Below are 10,622 nucleotides of genomic sequence, written 5' to 3' on the forward strand. Positions count from 1 at the left end.
TCCAATATTTTATTTTGCTAAATCTGGCTTATTCCAAAAAGTTGTTAACACTTTAAAAATTTGTTTCCTGAGATGCCCACATAGTTTATGTCTTATAATGGTGATGTAGTGACACCCAGAAATAAGACTATTACTGCAGACACCACCACCACTAGAGGTTTCTTTTAATTTGGTGGCAGAACTTTTAATACTCAGCTGGGAGCTTGAGCAAATCTCTTCCAGAACAATTGCTGCACATGATCCTGGAACTGCTCATGATAGTAATTTCCTCTGCTTTTCCATATCTTCTTTTCCACCTGTTAAACTTCATTTTCTAGTTCTTGGTTTCTTCCAGTTTTGAGACTAAATAGGAGGAAGCCAAGTAGTTTTCTTCCTTAGTAACACTGCTGCCCAGGCTTTGAAGACAGCAGAGAGGCTCTAAAAACTCTGTTTGGCTTTCATTGCAACAACTAAAACTGCTCTGAGCTGTTACATGATATTTAGATTCATCACACTTGTGAGTGGTCACACAGAAATCCTTTAGGATTTCACACACACTTCACCTATCACCAAAGATGTCTGGTTTCTCTGAACTTGCACATGTCTATTTATGGAATGAACAGTTACCATGGGGAAAAAAAAACCCCCAACAACCCACTCAGGATTATGGCTTTACTTTATGCTCACCAAATGCACTGAATGGCAATGAAAGCATAAGCAACAGCTTTTAACAGCAGCTGCAAAGTTTTGTTCAGACAGGTATTTTCTCAAATCCCAGGCAAATGCATCAAATCAGATAAAATTTCTCTCCTGAGCAAGCTTTCCATGGCACACTGTACAAACACACTCACCCCAAACCCCCACATGCATGAGAGTTGTAAATAGTTACAAAATGATAAAATGTGTAATATATGACATAAGGAATTCAATATTCCAAGAGTAATTTTTGCCTTCTTCTTCTTCATGTCCCTTGTTCTTTCATTTGTAGTAGTCATCCCAAATAAAACAAAATGTCCATTGCCTTCAAGTTCTAGAACTTACTGGTCAAAACATGATTCCTTTGCTACCTTCCTGATCTTGCTACAAATGTCTAGCTTTCAGTTTAAAATTCAGCTGCTATTAAATGCCTTGTTTTGCATGCAGATGAGAACTCATGCTTACAAAACCAAGCACAGTGTAACAACATCTTCTTACTGCACTTACCTGCAAAGTGTTTGCAAAAGCCTCACAACTAGAATCACAATGGAAAGAAAAATATGTATCACAATTTATAGAAAAAATAATTCCAATTTTTTATAAAAAAAATAATTCCAAGCAGTATCTTTGATTTACAGCTCATTATTTAGGCTGCTAAATGATGAAGCCTTCTACATACCCACGTTCCAGTGAGCCACCAGTAACCATAGCCTGACACCACTCTCAGAGGCTGCAATAAAGACATTTACTTGCCTGGCCTTGTCTATGTTACCTACACACTAAGACAAGTCCTGCACATCATCGTTCTGCTTTATCATGCAGAGAAGACTCCCCTGCACCACAAGAAGAGAACAAAGCATTTTAGTTACTGGCTCACTGAGCAAGGAAGAAAAAGGCAAGAACTGTGAGCAGGAACTTGTTCCACAACTGAGGCTGTTGTCTCTTGCTCAAACCAGGTACTACCCCCAGCAAGTAAAACATGGCAATTTTGTAGAAAATAAAAGAATCATAGAATGTCAGGGGTTAGAAAAGACCTCTGGAGATAACTGAGTTCAAACTCCCTGCCAGAGCAGGACCATCTAGGGCAGGTCACACAGGAACACATCCAGGTGGGTCTTGAAAGTCTCCAGAGAAGGAAAGGAGAAGAGAATGGTGAAATGAGGAATAAAATCAGAGGACAAACTAAATGCTTGTTTCTACTTTTCATCTGACACACACAAAAAGTATCCAAAAAACAAAACCATAAACAAGGACAGTGTAACATAGAAGCAATATCTAAAAAGAGTTTAAATTATTGTTAATTTATATTTTTTAATCTAAAAGGTGAAAAAGCAGAGATCAACATTTTTTCAATGTCTGCTAAAACACACTGTCAATTCTTCTTGTTTGGAGGAGTTATTTTTAGAAGAATGCAGAAGAATGATACTTAGGAGTGAGTTAAACTAGCCTATTCCCATTGCACACTACTTCTTAGTACTTCTGATGGTAGCTGTTGCCTTTCTTTTATAGCCACCTTCAAAAAAATCCCATTAATAAAAAACCTCCTGAGAACCAAGAGGAGAGCTTCAGAAGTTGTTTAACAGCCCAGTGAACTCAAGGACCATGCCAGGCAGTAACGTGGATTGCAGAGGTCAGCAGGGGCTGAAGTGAAATGTCCACTCCAATTAGTTCCTAATCCCTGAAGTTCAAAATGTTCTGACAAAGAGTAAAGTGTTAATTCCCTGAAACATCCATTATCTCCGTGTCACAACAGAACGTTGCAGTGTCTGAAGGTTCTGCTGCTCCTATGCAATGTCTGCATGGATCTCTGCTCTGGTCAGACCCCACCTGGAATACTGGGTACAATTCTGGGGCCCTCAGCACCAGAAGGACATGGAGCTGTTGGAGAGAGTCCAGAGGAGGCCACAGAGATGATCCTTGGGCTGGAGCAGCTCTGCTCTGGAGCCAGGCTGGGAGAGTTGGGGTGTTCAGCCTGGAGAAGAGAAGGCTCCAGGGAGACCTTAGAGCACCTTCCAGTGCCTGAAGGGGCTCCAGGAAAGCTGGGGAGGGGCTTGGGACAAGGGCAGGGAGGGATGAGACAAGGAGGAACAGTTTTAATCTAGGAGAGGGGAGATTGAGTTGAGATCTTAGGAAGAAATTATGTGCTGTGAGGGTGGTGAGACCCTGGCCTAGGCTGCCCAGGGAAGCTGTGGCTGCCCCATCCCTGGCAGTGTTGAAGGGCAGGTTGGATGGGGCTTGGAGCAGCCTGGGCTGGTGGGAGGTGTCCCTGCCCATGCAGGGGGTGGGACTGGGTGATTAATCATCTATTTTATATTTTTTTCTCTAAAGATTTTTTCTCCAGTGATACAGAAGGTTCGAAAGGAAAAAATAACTATGAGTAAAGCAGCTCATTATCATCAAGGATGGACTGGAATATCTACACCAAGCACAATCATCTATATTATATTTTTTTTTCTCTAAAGATTTTTTCTCCAATGATACAGAAGGTTTGAAAGGAAAAAATAGCTATGAGTAAAGCAGCTCATTATCACCAAGGATGGACTGGAATATCTACACCAAGCACATGGTTGGGATTCTGAAAAACTGAACCATTTGCTTCCTTCCACATAAAAAGAACTGAGTGATCCATTCATGCTCAAAAATCCCCTTTGGAAGCCTGGCCCTACATGCAAGCACTAAGCTAGAGGAAAATGCTTCTACTTCTGAAAATACTCAGACACAGAAGATGACTCATTTACTTTGCTTCTACACACAAATATTTGTCTTTGCTTTTCAATGTATCTCCAGAAAAAAAAAAAAGACAGCCAGAATTAAGGGACTATTTTATGTGACAGGGCAAGAATCTGGAAGTATTGAAAGTAACAAGTTGTTTTTCTTCCTACCAATAGGTTATTCCACATGAAACCTCTTACCAAGTCTTGCCTGAGGACAACACTAATCATGAAGTGGCTCTTTCCCATGGGAACTCTCTCACATCTGGCAGAGGCTGCATTCAGTTGCAGAAGTCCAGAGTTAAGAATAATGTAGGCCACAGAAGTACCTACATTCAGTGAGGTGTCCCATTGGGATGGTCCACATGCTTCCAGAGAACAACCTTTTGGCAGCACTGCTCTGATCTCTACAGAACAAGCAGACAGCAAACTCGTGGGGAACCTGGAGTTTACTAGAAGAAAGCACATAAATATAGTATTGCTTCCATCATCTATCAAAGATGGTAGATCTTAAGATCCAACCCCACCTACCTCAACTGTAACAGAGAGTTTGGCATCAGGTAAGAAGGACTAAGGAGCCATCAAAGTTCCTTTTCTCCTTCAGTGCTCATATCACTGCTATCAGTGTTTTTCATGAACACTGCCAATACTTGTAAAGGTAATGAAGTCCCACTCTGAGCCCTCCTGCAGACTGGACAGATGACTCTGCAGGAGAAATAGAAACCTGTCCAGAGCTTAAAGACAGGTACATTTGTCATCCTGGATTAAAACAATGTGTTTATCAGCAGAGTAGCTGTGGGAGAGAGGTCCAGTTATTCCCCAGCAAGAAAATAACAGGGTGAACAAAACTTTTTCATCATGGTAAGAACTTTTTTTTCTCCTCTCCTAGACAAACTAATGAAATTTTTGTTACACTTAGAAGGAGAATGGGTAAGTCTAGCCAGACAGGCCAGCTATGGGCATTCCCCAGTTTCTGCCTTCCACTATGGGAAACATCAGAGCTGCTAGAAAGTACATTCCTTCTAGGCTGAATTGTACAGAACCTCTCCCTGTGCCATGGAAGGCAGATTTGCTTGGAGTTCATTCCCATGGGAAATGAAAACTGTTAAAACTCCTTTGTAACTTTGTATTTTTTACCAGACCTCTGTGTTCCCCTGCCTGGGGAAGCAACCAGAGCCCTTCCAAGGGAACAGACACCTTCTAGTTTCCAGTGTACAACAGTCCTTGGATCTTCAAGCCTGTGGATTATCACCAGGTCATTCTGGCCATGACTGACATGCATGAGCCTTCTGCCACACGATGCCATCCTTCAGCTGCCATGGGGATCATCACAACGTTGAATACTTGAATGGTTTCTGATGTATTTTCACAGGAGCAAATTCAGCTCAGATTGCAGAGCCAGCAACTTTCACTATCACCTTTAGAGAAATCTGGGCCACCTATCACTTCCCTTGAATTATGTGTAGAATCACAGCCTGGTTTGGGTTGGAAGGGACCTTCAAGACCATCTATTCCCAACCCCCTGCATGGGCAGGAACACCTCCCACCAGCCCAGGCTGCTCCAAGCCCCATCCAACCTGCCCTTCAACACTGCCAGGGATGGGGCAGCCACAGCTTCCCTGGGCAACCTGGGCCAGGCTCTCACCACCCTCACAGGAAAGAATTTCTTCTTCATGTCTAAATCAGCTTCCCCCTCCTCCCTAGTTTTTGATCTGCATTTAATTTCCTTGAGCAATTAATTCCAATCTTTTCAACCCCTTGAAAAAACGATGTATCCTTTGTATCAAACTCTCTAAAATACTGTGATTTATATTTTATTTTTTTTTTTTTAACTAAATGACAGTTAATAATACACTCTGAATAGCAGATAAGAAGGAATTTGTATAGAATGGTACTTCTCTGTTCTTTTTCCCTCACTTCTGATTACAGCTGTGAATTGGGTAACAACACCTCAGCAAACTGCAACGATGCCCAAGATTTCTTGTTATATTAATACTGTTAATTTAGGAACTTTTAAGATATATATATATACTTAATATATACTTAATATATTATTTTCTGTCTCCAAAAGACACTGTTTTGCATATACAACATTCAGTTTTACCTGTCACCCTGCTGTCCTTTCACCTCAAACCTCTGAGGTGACCTTTCCAGTATTGCTGAATTTGACTGAACAGTTTTGAATCTTCAGTAAATGCTGCTAATTTATACATCAAAATTCTACAGATGAATGATAGAAAATATGGAACACGTCTTGATTTAAAACTAAACGTCCTGACTCCCATAACTTAACATTTCTCTTTGTTATTTCCTCTCAAGAGATTTCTGTGACCCATGAAAGTATTTAACCTCTCACATCAGCCTGGAGTGAAGAACCTTCACTTGCACTTTAAAAAGTATATGTAAAATACAGCTCTATTAAAACTTAATCTCCTCTGCTCTTATTGCAATCAAAAACCCTAGCAGATTAGTGAGGCACAATTGTCCTTGCAGAAGCAGTACTAACTAGGTTAGCAATACTAGTTAGCACTAAGCCTGGCAAGCAGTCTTTGCTGTCACTGCACACTGCTGCAGGTGCTGGAAGGGATGAGAAGGACAAGTGCAGGGTTTTTCAGAGGTCCCAACCATATCAGACCCATTTCCTACCCCAAGTCCATGAGATCACTTACAGAGTATTTGTTGGAGACTTCCCTCCAAGTAACTCAAAAGCTGTTGACCAAATCCTACCAAACAGGACTCAAGTACAGTCAGGTGGTCCAAATTTGTGAAAACAAGAGCCAGATAGAGAACAGAGACCCTCTTAATGCTCCCCATAAATGAATGCAGCTCACCACAGAGCAGGGAAGGAAGGGGGAAAATGGTACAAATGCCCCATATATGAGAAATGCTTCAACAGAATTCAATGCCTGTCATGAGATGCCAAAAAACCCACCTGGATTTAGAATAGATCCCTGTTTTCTAATAAGTTTTAAGTATCAGGCAGTCATGGCATTCATAATATTTGACTTTGTATGGAGGCAGATGTTGGGAGACTGAACTGATGTAGCAACCATAGCATCTAACTAAAAAGTCAATCAACAGCAAGGTATAAACTAATGGAAAACTGCCCATGATTCCTGCTCTTCATTATGTGCTTTGTTAAAACACAACGGGCTTTGTTATTCTGTATATAAGGGAATATATTATGCCAACACCCAAACACAAGGAAGCCAGCATTCAGTTCAGCTTCCCACATCCCCAAACAATATGAGCACTAAATTCTAGAAATGTAGACAATTTGGATGCCATTTCCTGGCCTTCAAGTGGATTTAAAACATTTTTCAGAGAATTTTTTAAAAATATTGATCTTAAAGATACGAGCACGTCTGATCATGCTCATTAATTAGTCTGTTTTCCTGCAAGTCCATAAGTAATGCTTTGCTGCCTCTCTGGCACATTCTTTGTTCACCTGGTGTTATAAAATGCAGCAGCTGGGGTGAGGCTGCACAGCTTGTGACCTCTAGGGAGGACATGGCTGTGCAAAAAGAAATGGCTTTGTTTGCAAAGTCACTAGAAATAAGCATGCCAGCCTAAGTTGTTGCTGTCCTAGCCCATGGCTGCATTTCTCCTTTGAAATTTGACTTGTAGACATGAAATACAGAGCCTGGAATCTGTCTTAGATGGCCTCCAGATCCCTCCCACAGAATGTAAGGGGCTGATTCACAGATGCACTGGAATATACAACTCCTGTTGCAATCTGGTGCCTTGGTATCTTGGAGAATCCGGGACTTTGTCCAAAAAAAGAAAGACTGGGAAGGAGGTATTAGTCACCCTTGCAGCAGTCAGAGGCTCCAAGGTGGTAGAAAAAGCAGAGAATGAGGTAGAAAAAGCATTTCACTCTCCAAGTAGTTACATTCAGTACGTTAAGATGCATCAGACACAGAAGCAGAAGGTTACAAAAAGGCCCAATCCAAATGTAGTAACAGCAACCTGGTAAGTCTTCCATCATTCTACCTCTTCTCAGCAGCCAAAAGCATAGAAACAAAAGCAAAACCCCCTTCATTTTCTCTCAAACTCCACAGACAATAGAGCCTCACATTTTAGTTCCATCCTCTGACTGATCAGTATCTAGCTCTTCCCCCCACTCCTTCCCTCCAAACTGCAGACTCACAGATCCTGATGGATGAGAAGTGAGTGTATATGCAAGAGGGTTGATGGCAATTTGAGAAGGTTACAAAATAGAGAGAGAAAAAATAGAAAAAGCAGGATTATTTGCCTCATCTGTGGGGAAGGAAAACCAACAGAAAACACAGGGCATGAGATAAAACAAATCCTTCATGGGAAGTGACAAGAACTATGAAAGAGCAAGTCGAGGGAAAATAAAGTAGGATAAAATACATTAAAAGCACAGGGAAACTGATTTCTGTACCTGCTATAGGGAAAAACAGGCTGATGTGAAGAAGCCTCATCAGTGCTGCTCAATATCTGCAGGGGGTGTCAGGAGGATGGGCCAGACTGTGCTCAGGGGTGTCCAGGGACAGGACAAGGGGCAATGGGCACAAACTGGAGCCCAGGAGGTTGAAGCTGGAGATGAGGAAACCGTTCTTGAGTGTGAGGGTCCCAGAGCCCTGGGCCAGGCTGCCCAGGGAGGCTGTGGAGTCTCCATCCCTGCAGACATTCCAGCCCCACCTGGCTGTGTTCCTGTGGGATCTGCTCTAGGGGATCCTGCTCTGGCAGGGGTTGGACTGGGTGATCTCCAGAGCTCCCTGCCAAACCCACCACTCTGGGAGTCTGTGAAAAACTGCCAAATGTTGGATTAAAACACTGTATTTTACCCCAGCTTTTTAAGGAAATTAGCCTCATGTAGGAAGTGTTCAGTGAATTCAATCCAGTTTGACAGAAAGGTAGAGGTCTCAAAGAGAACTGCTTAAGAAAAAGCGAAATTCATGAAATCAAGATGCTCTGAGGATCCTGGCACAGGGAAAGGCTGCATTAAGTGGGCATTAAGAGCTTATTAGACATTAGATGATCCACAAGGGGATGAGACTATAAATGTTTGAAACAGGAAAAAAAAAATACTCCCATCAAATTTACAATCACCCATGAGATTTTAAAAAAGAGAAGAAAAAGAAAAGGGGGGTGGGGGGGGAGAGATAAGAAGCCAGGCTTCTGCTTCTTTAGAAACTCCTCTTTTAAAATATTTCTTCATCTTTCACCTGAGGAAGAGCTGGTGATACTTGGGATCTTATTCCCCATCAGGAGTCCTCACAAACAACTGCCACAAGGCCCTTCTGCATATCAAAAGTGCTGTCCAAAGCAGGACATTTTTATCTTCCTTTGGAGGAATCAAAGCAAGAGAGGCCAAGTGACTGCAAGGGAAAAAAAAAACACCAGTGGGAAAGCTGGATGAGGAGCCAAAGCAACCAAATCAGCACTGCAGCCTGCCTGCAGGACCAGCAGCACCCAGCACATGATGGTTTCTGGAGCCTGATCACATCCAGACACACACAGCACCCAACAAGCCAGGAGGGGTTGGTTTTTTTAAAGAAAAAAAAAAAAAAGAGCTTTTCAAAGCTCTTTTGATTTATTTTATGACCAATCAAAGCCCTTCCTGAATTCCCAGCTATCCCTTATGATAGGCCTTTCTATTTTTCATAGGCCTTTCTATTTTTATTCTTTCATCTGACAGAATTGAACTTCCCAAGTAAAGCATAAATGTATAGAGTCATATTTGCCTTGCATTTCTACTATCTGTAGTCAGCTCTGCTACTGATGTCAATGTAAGGAAAGGGTTGCTGCATGCTAAGCACGTGGTGGAATGCTTTGTAAGTAGGGGCAGGCAAGTTACCTAGAAACAGAGATTAATTTTCAGTACTCACCCTCGTAGGGCTGGGAGCACACACTGTCTGCAGTTCCATGGATTTTCCATCTGCTCCCTTTGGCCGATAATGAAAAAAAAAAAAAAGAGCTTTTCAAAGCTCTTTTGATTTATTTTATGACCAATCAAAGCCCTTCCTGAATTCCCAGCTATCCAGGCAGCAGTCACCACGTGTTGACACGTTCCCTCAACACCAACAAGTGGCAGTTCCACAGCCTCTCCAGTGAGCCCAGATTTGATGTAACCACGTCTCTCCTACCCATCTAGGTTTGCAAAGCACAGACAAGTCAGTATTTCACCTTAAAAAAAGGCACCTGCTGCTAAGAACCGCTGGTTGCCACAGTCAAAGCAGAGGAACTTCAGAACTGCTCCCTGGGTGCTTGCTGGTCCACACCTGGGAGGGAACTCACTGATGCTCACAGGGTCCACAAGGAAAGCACCTGGAATCCCAAGGGATTCCTGCCAAGTGACCCAGGATGCTCCAACGTGACAGAGCTGAACAGACCCCAGCAAAACACCAAGGCTTTGGCAACCAGGCCCTGCAGATTCAGGGATAACTAAGCAGGTTTAACCCTTTCCAACACAGCTCTCCAGAAACAAAAAACCAAGCAAACAAACACAAAACCCAACAACTACCACGGGCTGGCTGAGCCAAGAGGTGTTCAGGCATCCCACACCTCTCACCTCCAGGAACGCCCAGCCAAGGGGAGCAGAAATGCAGTCACATGGAACTAGTTAACCATGACAGCCCATAACCAAACCAGCTGCAGCACAGGACCCACCTTGGCCACTACCAAGCAGTGGTTCATGTGAAGCACCATCCACTGCTCCCCATACAACTTCCCTGCCTTCCAGCCTCACCATCCATAGTTTAAGGGCAAAGCCAACTCATCATACGAAACACTAGTTAAAGGTAGTGAAGATGCAACAAAAGAAAGCTCCTCCTGTTGAAAAAAAAGGGGCAGTTTTACCTAAAACCCCGATTCTAGAGGCAAACAGAACAGACCCCAACGCTCCGGACACTTTCTAGCTCACTTTTTGCCCCCCCAAAGGGAACCCAAGCCCTACCTGCTCAAGCTCAGGTACCTGCTGAAGAGGGTGGGAAACCCACCCGGGGCGTTTCACCTGGTTAAGTGGCCCCGGGTCACACGGGGTGTCACCCCCAAAGCTGCAAAGGGGCCCCCGGTGCTTTCATTGATCCTGTCCGGTCTGCGGGGTTTTGCTGCCCGGGGCTGCTGGAACCCAAGGGGGGTGTTTTGGGGGGGATGTTGGGGTCACCCCCAAAGCTGCAAAGGGGCCCCCGGTGCTTTCATTGATCCTGTCCGGTCTGCGGGGTTTTGCTGCCCGGGGCTGCTGGAACCCAAGGGGGGTGTTGCGGG

Source organism: Chaetura pelagica, unplaced genomic scaffold (assembly GCF_000747805.2).
Source record: "Chaetura pelagica isolate M959 unplaced genomic scaffold, ChaPel_1.0 scaffold118, whole genome shotgun sequence".
Lineage (NCBI taxonomy): Eukaryota > Metazoa > Chordata > Aves > Apodiformes > Apodidae > Chaetura > Chaetura pelagica.